The sequence below is a fragment of the Dasypus novemcinctus genome, chromosome 9 (genome assembly GCF_030445035.2).
Source record: "Dasypus novemcinctus isolate mDasNov1 chromosome 9, mDasNov1.1.hap2, whole genome shotgun sequence".
In the NCBI taxonomy this organism is placed as follows: Eukaryota; Metazoa; Chordata; class Mammalia; order Cingulata; family Dasypodidae; genus Dasypus; species Dasypus novemcinctus.
Window position 1 is genome coordinate 107,112,529 of NC_080681.1, and position 17,557 is coordinate 107,130,085.

Genomic DNA, 17,557 nt, shown 5'->3' on the forward strand with positions numbered 1-17,557 from the left:
TTCTCTCTCATTCTTTTAGATTTGGATATCCAGTTCTTCAAGCACCATTTGTTGAAGAGGCCATTCTCTTCCAGTTGAATGAGCTTGGTGGCCTTGTTGAATATCAGTTGAATATACAAGGATCTATATCAGAATTCTCAGTTTGGTTCCATCGGTCAGTATGTTTATCCTTGTGCCAATGCCATGCAGTTTTGACCATTGTAGCTTTATAATATGTTTTAAAGCCAGGTAGTGTGATCCCTCCAATTTCATTTTTTCTTTCAATATGTCTTTGGCTATTTGGGGTCTCTTACCCTTCCAAACAAATTTCATAGTTATCTTTTCCAATTCAGTAAAAAATGCTGTGGTAATTTTTATTGGGATTGCATTAAATCTGTAAAACAGTTTGAGTAGGATAGACATCTTAATAATGTTTAGTCTTCCTATACATGAACAGGGAATATCCTTCCATTTATTTACGTCTTTTTTGATTTCTTTTAACAGTGCTGTGAAGTTTTCTGCATACAAGTAGCTTATATCTTTAAATTTATTCCTAGATATATGATTCTTTTAGCTGCTATTGTAAAAGGGATTTTTTCCCCTTGATTTCTTCCTCAGATTGCTTATTATTGGTGTACAGAAATGCTACTGATTTTTGCACATTGATTTTATAACCTGCCACTTTACTGAACTCATTGATAAGCTCTAGAAGCTTTGTTGTAGATTTCTCAGGGTCTTCTATGTACAGGATCATGGCACCTGCAATATAAATCTTATTCTTCAAGGAGTGAAGCTTGGTGTTGCCATGGGTCCTAAGGTGAATGGGAGGGAGGAATAGAATAGATGGAAAATGGGGCATTTTGGGGGTAATGGAAGTGTTCTACATGATCTTGCAATGATGGAAACAGACCATGTTAAATTTCATCAAAATTTATGAAAGTTTATTATCTAAAATGTAAACCATAATGTAGATCATTGACCATGGTTGGTAGCAATGTTTCAATATTTGTCCATCAATTGTAACAAATGTTACCATCCACATGTAAAATGTTATTAATAGGGGAACAGGAAAAGAGGGGAGGATGTTGGGTATATGGGAACCCCCTATATTCTGTATTCACTTTTCTGTAACCTAGAGTTTCTTTGAAGACAAAATGCAAAAATAAGATACTGGGGGAATAAACAGAAGAAAATGTCACTGTCCATATAAGACAATAGATCTTACAGTGATGAAAGACATAATGTAAAAAAATTTTTTTAGGGAAGCGGATTTGGCTCAACTGATAAGAGCATCTGTCTATCACATGGAAGGTCTAGGGTTCAAACCCAGGGCCTCCCGACCTGTGTGGTGAGCTGGCCCATGTGTAGTGCTGACATGGGCAAGGAGTGCCATCCCATGCAGGGGTGTCCCCCGCGTAGGGAGCCCCACATGCAAGGAGTGCACCCCATAAGGAGAGCCGCTCTGCACGAAAAAAGTGCAGCCTGCCCAGGAGTGGTGCCACACACATGGAGAGCTGACACAGGAAGATGATGCAGCAAAAAGAGACACAGATTCCCAGTGCCACTGATAAGAATCCAAGCGGACACAGAAGTACACACACAGCAAATGGACACAGAGAGCAGGCAACTGGGGTGAGGGGGAAGGGGAGAGAAATAAATAAAAAATAAATCTCAAAAATTTTTTTTTAATTTTATATTTTAAATTATTTTTTATTATTCCAAATTTTTAAATAGATTGTATGTTATTTTTTATTTTTTAAACTATCATTATTATTTCATTTTCTTATTAATTGTATTTGGTAATTTTGTTGGCTTCATTTTTGAAGACGTTTTGGATTACAGAAGGGTTACGACTGTGGCAGGGGAGAATCATTGGGACGAGGTGTCAGTGATGGGGGATACATGGGAGGAAGTTCACCTGGGGCATAGCTATAAGGCATATAAATGTGTTCAAGTATTCATGGGTCATTGTCATGGTGGGTGGAGAGTCACTCAATAACCAAAAGAATATTAGTTCCCATCCTGGGGAGCTCTGCCACATTCTCTAATGGAACAGCAAGACTTCCCTGAGTAGAGGGACAGTGACTAGTGAAAGAGGATGCACCATTTACAGCCCTTGATATTGATGACTGTACTTATAAACCTTTACTTTTGAAATTGAAACTTAGTCTAGTATTACAGGGTGCCTAAGTGTTACCTACTGAGATCCTCCTTGTCATTCAAATGTGGCCTCTCTCCAATTGGAACTCAACTCATACATGCATTACCTTCCCCGTGGTGTGGGACATGACTCCTGGGGATAAGCCTCCTTGGCACCAACGAATTGCTACCAGCCACCAACCAGCAATGCAACTGGAAAAAAAAAACCTTGACCAAAGGGAGAAAGGGTAAAGACAAATGAGCTTATATGGTTAAGAGACTTCAAAGTGAATCAGGAGGTCATTTCAAAGGTTACACTTATGCACATCTCAGCAGACTCTCACTGACTGCCAAAGTAAATATTGCCTCAAACAGTAGGGTTCCTGAGGGTTCTGGAGACATCACTACAGATAGGGCAGACAGCTCGGGAGTTTGATGCCCTGCCAGTGGGCCTACTTGGGAATTTATGCTCCCCAGTGTGACAGAGCTGGACTCAGTTGTGGTTTCCCTACACATGGCTCTTCTGCCCCTTCTATTTGAACCTGTAGTTAGTACTGGAGTTGATAGGTGTATGCCCAAGAGACTTAAATCTTTGGGCTGTCCATGTGCTGGTTGAGCCCTGAATCTCAACAGAGTTGCAACATTTACTCTTCAGTTCACTGGACTCACCCAGGTCAAATAACAAGGAGATGATGATGGACTACTACCATTCCAAGAACCAGAGAGAGTCTGCAACTGCAAGCAAGATAGCCCCATTCATCTGCCCCATGGGATCTAAGCCCCCTCTCAATTAGAGGTGGAATGGTCATCACCATCCCAGAATCCTCAAGACTGGGGAATGAACAATGGACTAGAGTACACTTACTGGTATTCTACTATAAACTTATTGTGATTCTAACAATGGAAGAACTTTCATCATTGATGTATGTATCCACCGGAGGTTCTGAGGGGAGGGAAAAGGAAAAACAGGTGTAACATGGAGGCATTTTCAGGACTTGGGAATTGTCCTGAATGACAGCAATGACAGATTCAGGGCATTATATATCTTGTCATAACTTACAAAATTGTGCAGAAGAGAATGTAAACTGCAATGAAAACTATAATCCACACTTAGTGGCAAAGCTCCAAAATGTGTTCATCGATTTTAACAAATGTACTACACTAATGAAGAATGTTGTTAAATTGGGAAAATATGGGATGGGTAGGGAGTGGGGCACATGGGAATCCCCTATATTTTTAATGAAACATTATGTAATCTAAGTATCTTTTTTAAAAAATTAAAAAGTATATTTAAAAATATCATATTACCTAAAAAAGAAAGAAAGAAAAGAACAAGGCTCAGGACCATGCCTGATAGCTCATATGCTAATGAGACAACAGTGAGAGGCCAGCCACACCTTTAATCTTAGGGTGGAGACTGGCCACAGGAGAGGAGAGACCATACAAAGTCTGGACATTGGAAACCAAGAGGAGTTTCCATGATTGAGAAAATAATCTCTGCTGTGCTGGGAAGGTGACTCATTCTGATTCCAAGAGACCTTCCCAGTCCTCTTCCTACTAAGCATAGTTTTTATCTGTTATCTCACTGAAACTTCACACCTTCCCTGAAAGGTAGGTGGTTTTATCCCCAAGAGACAAATAAACTAAATAAAAACCTGAGCTGACCAAATACACATGGTGGCTGCCTCCCAGGTACTTGGTGAGGAAGGAAAGGAAGCTCCTTTTTGTTGAGTCCTAGCTATTTGCTGGCCAGTTTCACAAATCTTCTCTCATTGAGTCCACACAAACACCCTATGGGATGGATATCTTAATGCCCATTTTACAGATGGGAAAATTGAGCCTCAGAGGGGTTCAGTCATTTGTAAACGTAAAAATGCTGGTAAGTGGCAGAATACTATTCAAACCCAGATCTGCCTTAGTAAATATGGATCCTTCCTCACCCCCTCTCCCCCATGTGATGGTACCCTCATCCACAACCCTCTAGGCACTATCCTAGCTCTGGTGTGTGCTGGGATGGAGGTCTCTTGAGAGAAATAGCAGCTGGCAGGGGTTTCCACCTTGCTCTGTTTCTAGCTTCCTCTCCATGGGCTCTTGCGCTCCCCAGGCAGACTGAAACCCCAGCAGCAATGACTCTTTTCCAGGTTGAGGCTTCTGTGGTCAGCTAGCAAGGGCATTCCTGTGGGCAGACAGTGTCCATGAGCACTATTTTAAGGAACTGCTATAAGGGGAGGGTCAGGGATGGCCATTCAACATTTGCTGACCACTAACAGTGCCAGGTGCTGTGAGGGACACTTGACATCATTTACTTCTCCCAGGCACCATGAGTAGAAATGGCTCTTCCTTCTTCTTGAATTGCTCTCTCCCCAGCTATTCATTTGGCTCACTCCCTCACCACCTTCTAGGCTTTGCTCAAGTGTCCCCTTCTCAGTACAGTTGCCCCGACAACCCCATTTAAAACAGAGGCTTAGAGGATGAAGGGATTCTGGCTCCAAAGTCACACACTTTCCATTCCAACACAATGCCTTCCTCTGTAGACATCCTTTGTGAGACGGAATGGGAAGATCCATATTTTCCATCTTCCAGGCAAGAAAAGCAAACATCAAGAAGGTGAAGTGATTTCTCCTAGACCATACTGTAGTAAAATGGTAGATTCAGGATTCAAATTCCTTTTTGTTAATAGTTTTATTTTTTAAAGATTTATTTTTTATTTATTCCACCCCCCCCCCCCCAGTTATCTGCTCTCTGTGTGTATTCGCTGCATGTTCTTCTGTGACCGCTTCTATCCTTATCAGTGGCACTGGGAATCTGTGCTTCTTTGTTTCTTTTTGTTTCGTCATCTTGTTGTGTCAGCCCTCTGTGTGTGCAGCGCCATTCTTGGGCAGGCTGCACTTTCTTTCGTGCTGGGCAGCTCTCCATACCAGGCGCACTCCTTGCGCGTGGGGCTCCCCTATGCAGGGGACACCCCTGCGTGGCATGGCACTCCTTGTGCACATCAGCACTGTGCATGGGCCAGCTCCACATAGGTCAAGGAGGCCCAGGATTTGAATCGTGGACCTCCCATGTGGTAGGCGGATGCCCTATCCATTGGGCCAAGTCCACTTCCCTTGTTAATCTTTTTAATGCATAGCCTCCACTGTGCAAGACATGTCTTTTGTACATATGTCTGTCTGAAGGTATGTATACTTATTTCCTTTTATCCCCATTCTCCAGTCTCATCTTCCCCCAACAGTTCTAGTGCATTGCAAAATGTATTGAGTTATTCTGTGTGTATATACATTTTACATTTACATAACAAGCATGATTTGCATACATTGGGCTATGGACCTCATTCTGTGTCTCTTTTTATTTCTTCCACTTAGAATTGTTTTTATGATTTAACTCTGTTGCTCTGTGTACATCCAGTTCTTTGATGCTGATTTGTTTTGTTCGGTTTTGTTTTATTTCTGATGATGCTGTTTTAGTTTCCTTGGCTGCTCAAGCACATACGATGCACTGGGGTTGGTTTACACAATGGGAATTTATTGACTCATAGTTTTGAGGCCAGAAGAAGTCCAAACTCAGGCATCATCAAGGTGATGCTTTCTTCCTGAAGACTGACATTCTGGAACTGACTGCCAATGATCTTTGGTCCTTGGCTCCTCTGTCACATAGCAATGCCATGGTGGCCTCTCCTGGCCTCTCCTTTCTCTTCTGGGTTCTGTTGACCTTCAGCTGCCTGCTTCCTGTGGCTTTCTCTCTGTCTGAATTGCATTCTGCTTATAAAGAACTCCACTAATAGGATTAAGACCTATCCTGATTGAGTGGGGCCACACCTTTACTGAAGTAACCTCATCTCATCAAAGGGTCCTACTTCCAAAGGGTTCACACCCACAGCAATGAATTAAGTTTAAGGACACATTTTTTGGGGGAAACACTGTTACAAACCACCATATGTGCTAATGTCTGCCAGGTCCTCCATTATGTGCATCTACATTTTACTTGCCTATTCCCCTGGTGATGGACACTTAGTGAGGCAGGCTAGTTTAGGGAATGAGAAAGCAAATCTAAAACCTGGCAGAAAAACATGGCTGTGAAACACAGGGCCATGGAATTCTACCTGGAAATCCCGAGGGAAAGAACCCACAAGAAGGCTGCTGGAAGAACCCCATGAGAATCTCCCATTTTGAACGAGATTTTGTCTGGGATCAAGGAAAAGCCCTGCATTGTATCAAGGGGCCTTATCATTGGAAACCCAGGGGGAATTGATGGGTGGGGTAATCAATCAAAACAGCAAACAGCGGGGACCTCTCCTCCAACATTAACAAAAGGAGGAATAATTAATGGTTTAAAAGGTAACCATGGGAAGCGGACTTGGCCATATGGATAGGGCGTCCGTCTACCACATGGGAGGTCTGCAGTTCGTACCTCCTTGACCCATGTGGAGCTGGCCTGTGCGCAGTGCTGATGCGCGCAAGTAGTGCCGTGCCATGCAGGGGTTTTCCCCACTTGGGGGAGCCCCACGCGTAAGGAGTGCGCCCCGTAAGGAGAGCCGCCCAGCGCAAAAGAAAGTACAGCCTGCCCAGGAATGGCATTGCACACACAGAGAGCTGACACAGCAAGATGATGCAACAAAAAGAAACACAGATTCTGGTGCTGCTGATAAGGATAGAAGCAGTCACAGAAGAACACACAGCAAATGGACACAGAGAGCAGACAGACAATGGGGGGCTGGGGGTGGTAAGGGAAGAGAAATAAATTAAAAATAAATCTTAAAAAAAAAAAAAAAGGTAACCATACAAGCAGAAAGCTCTCTCCCTTCTCTGCCTGGACCAATCCACAAGTATACCTGGGGATCTGTTATTTTCTCCCATTTCTCTTTTCTTCTCTGATTTTCTTAATAAACTACTGGCCTAACTAAGCCAGCATGTTCTTAAATACTTTTTTTTTTTTTAAAAAAGATTTATTTATTTACCCTCATGCCACTTGCACTTGCTGTCTGCTCTCTGTGTCCATTTGCTGTGTATCCTTCTGTGTTTGCTTGTCTTCTCTTCTTGCCTTCTCTTTAGGAGGCACCAGGAACCAATCCCAGAACGTTCCAATGTGGGAGAGAGGCATTCAATTGCTTGAGTCACTTTAGCTCCCCAGGATGTTGTGTCTCTCACTGTCTCTCCTCTGTGTCTCTTTTTTGTTGTGTCATCTTGTTGCACCAGCCCTCCACACAGGCCACCTCTCTGCTTGGGCCAGTTTTCCATGCATGCCAGCTCATTTTCACCAGGAGGCCCAGGGAACCCAATCCAGGACCCTGCATATGGTAGATGAGAGCCCAATGGTTTGAGCCACATCCGCTTCCCCTTAAATTATTTTATGTAACATAGCCAAGAACCTAAAGGAAATCTGGCCACATATATTGGCAAGCCCGCCAGGAGAAGTAGATAATTTTCTTCAGTCCCTGTGAGGACTGGTGAGTCTTACTATGAGTTACAGCCTGTTTAATAACTTCTTTTGGTTATCCATTTTAAGTGGGTTCCCCTACGGCCCCCCCCCCCACAGGAGAGAATCCCAGCTGAGGGAGGAGGTGGGGTTGTGGGACCTCTCAGCATCTGAGCCACGCACCCAGGCTTGTTGGACCTGACCCCTGGCCAGGAAGGCGAGGGTGCAGGGTGAGGGCACAAAGCAGTGTCCTACTGAGATAGGGGGTCCCAGGCCAATCTCTGGGTGCAGCAGAGCCGCCTTTTCTGGCCCGGATGGGGTGTGTCTACACTAAAGCCCCGTTTTTTTTTAACTGCCGCTGGCCCAGCTCCCGGCGCTTGTTGCCACCACCTTCTCCAGTCGTTGCCTCCCCTGGCGGTGGTGGTGATGGCAGAGAGCTTCGCGGCCCTGCGCATGCGCCTCCCTGCACGGCCACACCCTGCCGGCCCACCTTCCTACCGACCACACCCCCTCCGCGGTCTGGGGCAGGAAAGTGGCGGCAGGCAGGTCCAAGCTGGGTGCGGTGGAGCGGCCTGTGCGCTCTTCCCAGGGTGGTCACAGACCAGGGGCAGTGTCCATAATTCACCTCAACTCCACTTTTTAATCTTCCAACTTCTGAATTTCTCATTTCAGGTTTGTAAAATGCTTTGGAGTGTCTTAGAAATGGAAAATATATTTGCTAGTGAAGTTTTGGTTCCACCCACGGCTCAGGGAGGTTATTGCTTCAGGGCCCCAAGGCTGTTGGTTGGAACAATTTATTGCTAATCTCTTAATGGGCTTTTAATGTCTGGTTTAACTGCGAAGCTCCTAGGCAGGGCCATAAAATGAGACTGCTTCCTAAGAGCTCTGTAAGGATAGGCGCGCACACACACACACACACACACACGAGATAAAGGGCGCTGTTCAAGCCAGTTCCTTTTCCTAGGAAGAATCATGTATCCCGGGTGCTTCAGTTGGAGATTAACTGCTCCCAGTATCTCCCAGAAACCCGGCTTCAGTGCTTTGGTCCGAATTCTGGGTTCAGACGTCTCCCAAGACCTCGTTTTGCCCTGGGAATACCTGGTGCCAAGGGCTCTGTGATTCCTTGATGGCAGAAACAGCAACTCCAAACATCCCCGAGACTTAAGTGGCTTGGGTGCTTCAGCTTGAAGGATAAAAGCTTTGTCAGTCTTGGACTTTGGGATGCCAGGTCAGCTGACTAATAAAATTGTTTTAGTTGCTTGGTTAATAAAAAAGGTTATTTTCTTCTAGAATAATGAGAACAATCTCTAGCCTTCCAGCAGACTCCCCATAGAGATGTCTTCTCAGGAACTGGGAAAACCTGCCTACTGATGGTCTTGGGACCCCGAATTCCAGTTAGATCTGTGTAAGAGAAAAGGAGAGGACAGACAGATTTGAGGGCGAGAAACTGCACGGTCATATCTCCTTAAAGAGATGCGGAAATTCACCTCAAACATCCATTAACTCCCTTTTGGAAACAGCCTTCTCAGTTTTCAACTCAGTTGTGCCTAATAAAGGGAGTGGATTGGGATCGAGATCTAGGCAGTTTACTAAACCTCCCTCCTGTAAAATAAGCACCCTCCTTATATGTCATCAATTCAGACTAAAAAGTTCCTAGAAAACGCTAAGGGTGTAAAATTTTCTCTTCTGGTTTAATCCGTGCTTAACTTTGTGTTTAACTTTTAAATCTATGTTTAACTTTGTCAGTCTTCTCATGCCTAGGAAACCAAACTTAGGATTTACCTGTTACAAATTGGATAACTGTGAAGATAACCTAAAAAAGAGTCATTAAAGGCCAATACTGGGAAGCAGACTTGGCCCAATGGATAGGGCGTCCACTTACCACATGGAAGGTCCAGGGTCAAACCCCGGGCCTCCTTGACCCGTGTGGAGCTGGCCCATGTGCAGTGCTGATGCGCACAAGGAGTGCCCTGCCACGCAGGGGTGTCCCCTGCATGGGGAAGCCCCACGTGCAAGGAGTGCGCCCCGTAAGGAGAGCCGCCCAGCGCAAAAGAAAGTGCAGCCTGCCCAGCGATGGTGCTGAACACACGGAGAGCAGACACAACAAGATGATGCAACAAAAAAGAAACACAGATTCCCGGTGCTGCTGATAAGGATAGAAGCGGTCACAGAAGAACGTATAGGGAATGGGCACAGAGAGCAGACAACTAGCGGGGGAAGGGGAGAGAAATAAATAAAAAAATACATCTTAAAAAAAAAAAATCACAAGTGGAATTGGTTCAACTGCTGAAAAAGCAGAAAAACTTAGCAAAGCTGTTACTTATAAAATTTTTGTGGCTTAGTTAATAAAAGTGCCCAATTTGCTTTAAATTAAAACTTACTAAAAACTGTAACTAAAAGTTAAGATCATTATATAGATGACTTTATATTACAAAACAGCTGAGGGAGAATAACTGAAATTCCTATAACTGGGGGTTTAGCCTAGACTTCAGCTATTGTAATGGCAATCTTCGACTAATTTACCCCTGTTTATGGCTACTTCAGGTCTAACCACTCCCTTGCTTACGCTGGCAATTGTGATAATATTATAAACTGAGTTTGCCTTTGTTTATGGTTACTTCAGGTCTAGCCTTACCCCGTGCCTTTGCTTATGGTTATTTCATAACAACTTCTGCCCACGCCCATGGCTCAGGGACAGGAAAATTTAAGACACACCTTTCTCCTGTCCTCCCACTGGTAATGGTGACCCTGCTTTCTCTCAGCTCCAGGTGTTTGCTGCCTGGTGAAATTCTAGACCCTCACGGTTGAAGGTCTCCTCTCCAGTCCAGCAGCTGAATACTGGGAGTGGGGGCCTCCCACCTCGAATGCTGGGGTTCCTAAAATCAACAATTTATGAGAGAAACCAGTTTCCCTAAGGCTTCAGTGACCTCCGTGAGTGTTTACTGGTATTAGTGTTGCTTATCCAAGGTCTGCTAAAGTCAAAATGGGAAATAAAGTTCTGAAGTAAAGGAAAATCGTATTTTAAGGCATGGTAGAGAGTTTAGTTATAAGCCAATAATTAAAGAACAAACTTCTTGTGCAAAAGTGCATGGTCACAGTGCAGATGAATTAGAAATAGACTTCAAAGAGATCTTTTAAATGTTATTTTACAGTTAAACTTATTTTGTAAGAGAATGAAAATTATAAGTAACAGTGAGTTGTGTGTTTTTGTGTCTAATTCTCTATTTGTGTCTGCCTATTTGTTCAGTATATCTTCATACATTGGATGATAATATCAAATTAACAAATAAAATTCCTACAAGAGTTCTATTCAAATTGTAAAATCAAATACATTTGAATATATTTTCCTGGAGCCCAAATTATACTGAGCAGGATAGGAAATTCATACTGAAATCTGGATATAGGAACTACTGGGAGAGGGTAAAAGGTTTTCCTAAGCTCTTTAACCTACCAGCCCCCAAGGTCTTCTCTTTGCAAGAACTGTTGGGGAAGGATGAAGTGTAACAGATTAAAACTCTATCTTCTAGGGAAGCGGATGTGGCTCAACTGATAGATCATCTGCCTACCACATGGGTTCAAACTCAGGGCCTCCTGACCTATGTGGTGAACTGGCCCACATGCAGTGCTGCTGCACGTAAGGAGTGCCATGCCACGCAGGGGTGTTCCCCGTGTAGGGGAGCCCCACAAGCAAGGAGTGCATCTCACAAAGAGAGCCATCCCATGTGAAAAAAATGGAGCCCACCCAGGAGTGGCGCTTCACACACGGAGAGCTGACGCAGCAAGATGATACAACAAAAAGAGACACAGATTCCCAGTGCTGCCAAGAATGCAAGTGAACACAAAAGAACACACAGCGAATGGACACAAGAGAGTAGACAATGGGGTGGGAGGGAAGGGGAGAGAAATAAAATAAATCTTTAAAAAAACAACAGGGAGGCAGACTTGGCCCAGTGGTTAGGGCTTCCGCCTACCACATGGGAGGCCCCGGTTCAAACCCCAGGCCTCCTTGACCTGTGTGGAGCTGGCCCACACGCAGTGCTGATGCATGCAAGGAGTGCTGTGCCACGCAGGGGTGTCCCCACGTAGGGGAGCTCCACACGCAAGGAGTGCGCCCTCTAAGGAGAGCCGCCCAGTGCGAAAGAAAGCGCAGCCTGCCCAAGAATGGGGCCACACACATGGAGAGCTGACGCAGCAAGATGACGCAACAAAAAGAAACACAGATTCCCAGTGCTGCTGATAAGGATAGAAGCAGTCACAGAATAACACACAGTGAATGGACACAAAGAGCAGACAACTGGGGCAGGGGGAAAGGGAGAGAAATAAATTAAAAATTAAAAAAATAAATCTTTAAAAAAATAAATTAAAAAATTTAAAAACAACAACAAACTCTATCTGGGGAATTAAAAATCATAGTTTGTCCTGTAATTCCCCAATTTAAACCTTTTAACAGGCTTAAAATAAGGGTGGTTAAAAATCCTATTACTAAATTTCAATAAATAAAGAAAAAAGTCCTTAAAAATTATGGAAAAATCTTTTAAAGCAAATTAAACAATTATAACTATTTCAGAACCTAGCAGTCAGTATGCTTTTAAGACTATTTACAGTTTAAGTTTTATTTAGCTTGGATGTTATCTGCCTAGGTTTATAGAATACCAGTTAATAAATTAACATTCTAAGTGGGGGGGAACAGATGTGGCCCAAACAGTTGGGCACCTGCTGCCCATATGGGAGGTCCTAGGTTCATTTCCTGGTGTCCCCTAAAGAAGATGAACTGACACAACAAGTTGACACAGAGAGCTGACAAATGAGCAAGCACAATGAGCAGGTAGTGGATGTGGCTCAAGTGGCTGGGCACCTGCCTCCCACATGGGAGGTCCTGGATTCAGTTCCTGGTGCCTCCTAAAGAAGACGAGCAGACAATGAGCGGATGCAATGAGCAGACAGATGAGGGAGCCATCTTGGGGAGGAGGAATAAAAAAATATGTGGTTATGGTTAATTGTAAGGAGTTTGTAACAGCATCTTCTAAATGGAAGTATTTGAATGACTAATTTTAGGAAGCCATTATTATTTAGAAACCTAAATCAATATTAGTAACAAAAAGTAACTTCATAACAGGGGAACCTCTTGGAGGCCACCTCAATCTGCATATTCAAGTGGTGGTAAGAAAAGATAATCTTGATACCATTGGGAATCTTAGATTTTCATAAAATAATGAAGAAAGTAGTTTTTCCTATAGTGCTAAACCAAAATGCCTGTTAATTAACATAATCATAGTACAGGTATAAAAGTAAAAAGCAAAGTACTAAAAAGTTAAGTTCATTTGATATGTTATACATTGCATTGGAAGTATTTAGAATTTGTATGAAAATTAAAAGAGATAGACTTCAGTATCATCAAGCTGTCTTGTACATTCAAACCAGCCCTTCAATACACTGCATTTTGCCTCTCCGTTTGCATTATCAACTAGGTTGGTCACTGACCCCTAAAACAATAAAAGTATCTACTACATCTCTGGTTATGTACCTGAAGTGGATGGAGAGTACAGTGCGGTTTCAGATTCCTGCAGCGGCCAGCAATGGCTCGAGATGGCCAAATGTGCAATAGATTTTACCCACAGCCTGGCTCTGTTTTATAGTGCCAAAGGGTGTGATGCACCAGGCCAGTGAAACAGCGGAGACTTACCTTCCTAGTCTCTCTCTAGGATTAACCGTATTGCAACATGCTGGCTGTGTGATACGCATACCAAGTGGAACAACAATTACCAGAGTACGGTGAGTAGAACTTAAACCAACACAATTGGCATTATGGCCTGCCCTCATGGAGAGATAACACATGTGGTATTGCAAACCTGGAACTTTAATCTATTAATTGCAGCTCGAAGATAAACTTATGTACTAATTATTGCATTAATTAGTATTAAGTACTGAACCTCTATCTCTCCTATTCTAGATATATGCCTGATGATTATGGTGATATCTTTTTTATTCTAGATCATATGCAGAGGGATATTGAACATGTTAAAAGCCCTGGTAGGGAAGCAGACTTGGCCCATTGATTAGGGCATCCGTCTACCACATGGGAGGCCCTCAGTTCAAATCCCAGGCCTCCTTGACCCATGTGGAGCTGGCCCATGCGCAGTGCTGATGCGCGCAAGGAGTGCCCTGCCACACAGGGGTGTCCCTGCATAGGGGAGCCCCACGTGCAAGGAGTGCACCCCATAAGGAGAGCCGCCCAGTGCGAAAGAAAGTGCAGCCTGCCCAGGAATGGCACCACCCACATGGAGAGCTGACACACAAGATGATGCGACAAAAAGAAACACAGATTCCCATGCCGCTTACAACAACAGAAGTGGACGAAGAAGCAGCAGCAAATAGACACAGAGAACAGACAACCAGGGCAGGGGGGTGGGGGGGAGGGGGAGAGAAATAAATAAATAAAATAAATCTTAAAAAAAAAAAGCCCTGGTAAACTTAATTCATTTTCTAAGTAGTCAGTGAATGTGCCTATAAGTTAAAGGAATGGCTCTCTTCAGTACAGTATTTATTTTGTTTGCCATATGCTTGTCTTGCTGTTGCCTATACAGTCTTTGTGAGTTTATGTCTAGGGCAGTGCCTGTCCATAACTCTGCTAGCTGTCCTAAGCACAACCTCTGCTGTGGGAACTGGGGTTGGCAGTTTATACCCAAATCCATCAGGTCTACCACAATCTCTCCCTCGAGTTAACCAACAGCACAAAAGAACTCAAGGAAGAATGTTGTTTCCCATCAACTTCAGGAGGTTGCAGCCTCTGGTGGCACCTGGCCTTTCTCACTCTTGTGGTGCAGTATGCCATAGCTGGCCCCTTTTTTTGGACCCATTTACCACCATCCTCTTTATCCTTTTAGTGGGACCATATGTCTTCAAAATTCTAATTAAGTTTATTTCTCCCAGAATCAATGCCTTGTTAGCCATACAGGGATTTCATCCAACTCTATCCATGGTGCCAGATTCATCCTCCCCCAGTCGTGACAGAGCAGCAAAAGCATTTTATACCTTGTGAGGTAGGGCCTGCTGCCCCTAACCGGCAGGGAGTAATTACAGAAGAATGATCATTGTTCTTCAGCACCCCCTAAAGAATAAGGTATAAACCCTCTGAGGGGGAGCTGAGGCAGGCTAGCTTAGGTAATGAAAAGATGAATCTGGGACCTGGCAGAAAAACATAGCCATGAAACATGTGGCCACGGAGTTCTACCTGGATATCCTGAAGGAAAGACTTCACAAGAAGTCTGCTGAAAGAACCCCATGAGAATCTCCCATTTGGAATGAGGTTTCATCCAGGATCAAGGAAAAGCCCCGGATATTCTCAAGGGGCCATATCATTGGGACCCCCGGCGGAATTGATGGGTGGGGTAATCAATCAAAACAGCAAACAGCAGGGACCTCTCCCCCAAACATTAACAAGGGGAGGAATAATTAACGGTTTAAAAGGTAACCACAGGGAAGCGGACTTGGCCCAGTGGTTAGGGCGTCCGTCTACCACATGGGAGGCCCGCAGTTCAAACCCCAGGCCTCCTTGACCCGTGTGGAGCTGGCCCACACGTGGTGCTGATGCACACAAGGAGTGCTGTGCCATGCAGGGGTGTCCCCGCATAGGGGAGCCCCACGCACAAGGAGTGCGCCCCGTAAGGAAAGCTGCCCAGCGTGAAAGAAAGTGCAGCCTGCCCAGGAATGGCGCCGCCCACACGGAGAGCTGACATAACAAGATGATGCAACAAAAAGAAACACAGATTCCCAAGCCACTGACAACAACAGAAGCAGACAAAGAAGAACATGCAGCAAATAGACACAGGAAACAGACAACTGGGGTGGGGGGTGGGGGGAGGGGAGAGAAATAAAAATAATATAAAAATAAATCTTAAAAAAAAAAAAAAGGTAACCACGTAAGCAGAAAGCTCTCTCCCTTCTCTGCCTGGGCCAGTTCACAAGTGTACCTGGAGACCTGTAATTTGTTATTTTCTTCCATTTCTCTTCTCTTCTCTCATTTCCTTGATAAACTACTGGCCTAACTAAACCAGTATATTCTTAAATTCTTTTATGTAACATAGCCAAGAACCTAGAGGAAACCCGGCAACATTAGTTGCCTCTAACTCCCTCTTCTATAAACAATGCTGTGTGGAGCTCCTTCCAGGTGCTCCCCTGTAGCCTGTTGTGAGCATTTCTCTGGGATGTATACCCAAGAGTAGCATTCTTAGGTCATGGGCTAGATGACTATACTTGTACTTAGCTTGAAGATCTGCCAAACTGCTTCTGGAATGGCTGCAGCAGCCTACCTTCCCACCCACACTTAGCATCATCCAACTTTCACAGTGCTGCCAGATGTGAAGTAAAATCTTGTTGCTTATAATTTGAATTTCTCAGATTACAAATGGGTTTTTAACCATATGTTTATTAATGGTTCAAATTTGATGCAGTGTCACCTAGTGATCAATAAAGTGGCCCCTGGGGTTTAATATCTGGCTCCATCACTTCCTCCATCACCATGTGCAGATTACCAAACTTCACTGGGCTTCTGTTTATCTGTCTGTAAAATGAGAATAATTTATGCTGTCAACATAATTGGATGTGTTTAAGGATTTAAAAATTGCTTAGAACAGTGCCTGGCACATATCAAGTACTTAGTAAATGGTATGGATCCTTATCAGTGTTAACCTGCCAAGAGGTGAGATGCCTTCAGCAGTCTCTGAGGTCTCCTGTCCTGATAGACTGTGCCATTCTCTACATCCTTTTTACTCTAGATCCTTAACTCCATTTTCCCTGCCCCTTTTCATCAAGTTCATATTGTATAACTCCAAATTTTCCTTAGAAATGTGAACACGTAGAAGAGAGGAACTGTGTGACCAGCCTGGCCTTCCTTTTACTAGACTTACTAGACTGTTCTAAAAAACACACAGAATATGTTTTTTATTTATTTTTTATTTTATTTTTTAAAGACTTATTTTATTTGTTCTCCTCCTTCATTGTTTGCGCTCGCTGTCTACTCTCTGTGTCTGCTTGTCTTATCTTTAGGAGGCAGCAAGAACTGACCCTGGGACCTCCCATGTGGGAGAGAGGCACTCAATCACTTGAGCCAGCTCTACTCCCTGCTTTGTTGTCTTTCTCATTGTTTCCTTTTTGTGTCTCCTTGTAGCATCCTCTTGTTGCGTCAGCTCACTGTGCCAGCCTGTCACACCAGCTCGCTGTCTTGCTCATTTTCTCCAGGAAGCACTGGGAACTGAACCTGGGACCTCCCATGTGGTAGGCAGGAGCTTAATTGCTAAAGCCACATCTGCTTCGCCAGAATGTGTTTTAAGAAGACAATTGCTGGCGAACAGATTCAGTTTGAATGGTTGAGCACCTGCTTCCCATACAATGAACAAGAGTGCTCGTTACCTAATATCCATTCTCTCCCTCTCCCTAATAGAAGAACCCTTCTTTTATTTGGGGCTGCAATGCAACTAGTTAAAGGCTACATTTCCTTACAGCTAGGTGTGGACTTGTGACTAAGTTGTGGCCATGAAATGTAAATGAAAGAGTTGATAGTCTTCCAGATACGCTTCTTTTTTTTTTTTTAAAGATTTATTTTATTTATTTCTCTCCCCTTCCCTGCCCCCTCATTGTCTGCTCTCTTGTGTCCATTCACTGTGTGTTCTTCTGTGTCTGCTTGCATTCTCGGCGGCACTGAGAATGTGTGTCTCTTTTTTATTGCGTCATCTTGCTGCATCAGCTCTCCATGTGCGTGGAGCCACTCCTGGGTGGGATGTGCTTTTTCACATAGGGTGGCTCTCATGCAGACCCTTGTGCATGGGTCTCCCCTACACAGGGGACACCCCTGCGTAGCATGGCACTCCTTACATGTGGCAGCATTGTGCATGGGCCAGCTTACACAGGGGCCAGGAGGCCCTGGGTTCAAACCCTGGACCTCCTATATGGTAGGCGGGCACTCTATCAGTTGAGCTACATCTGCTTCCCCAGAAATGTTTCTTAAGGAAGTCAATTAAGCTAGAAAGTTAGC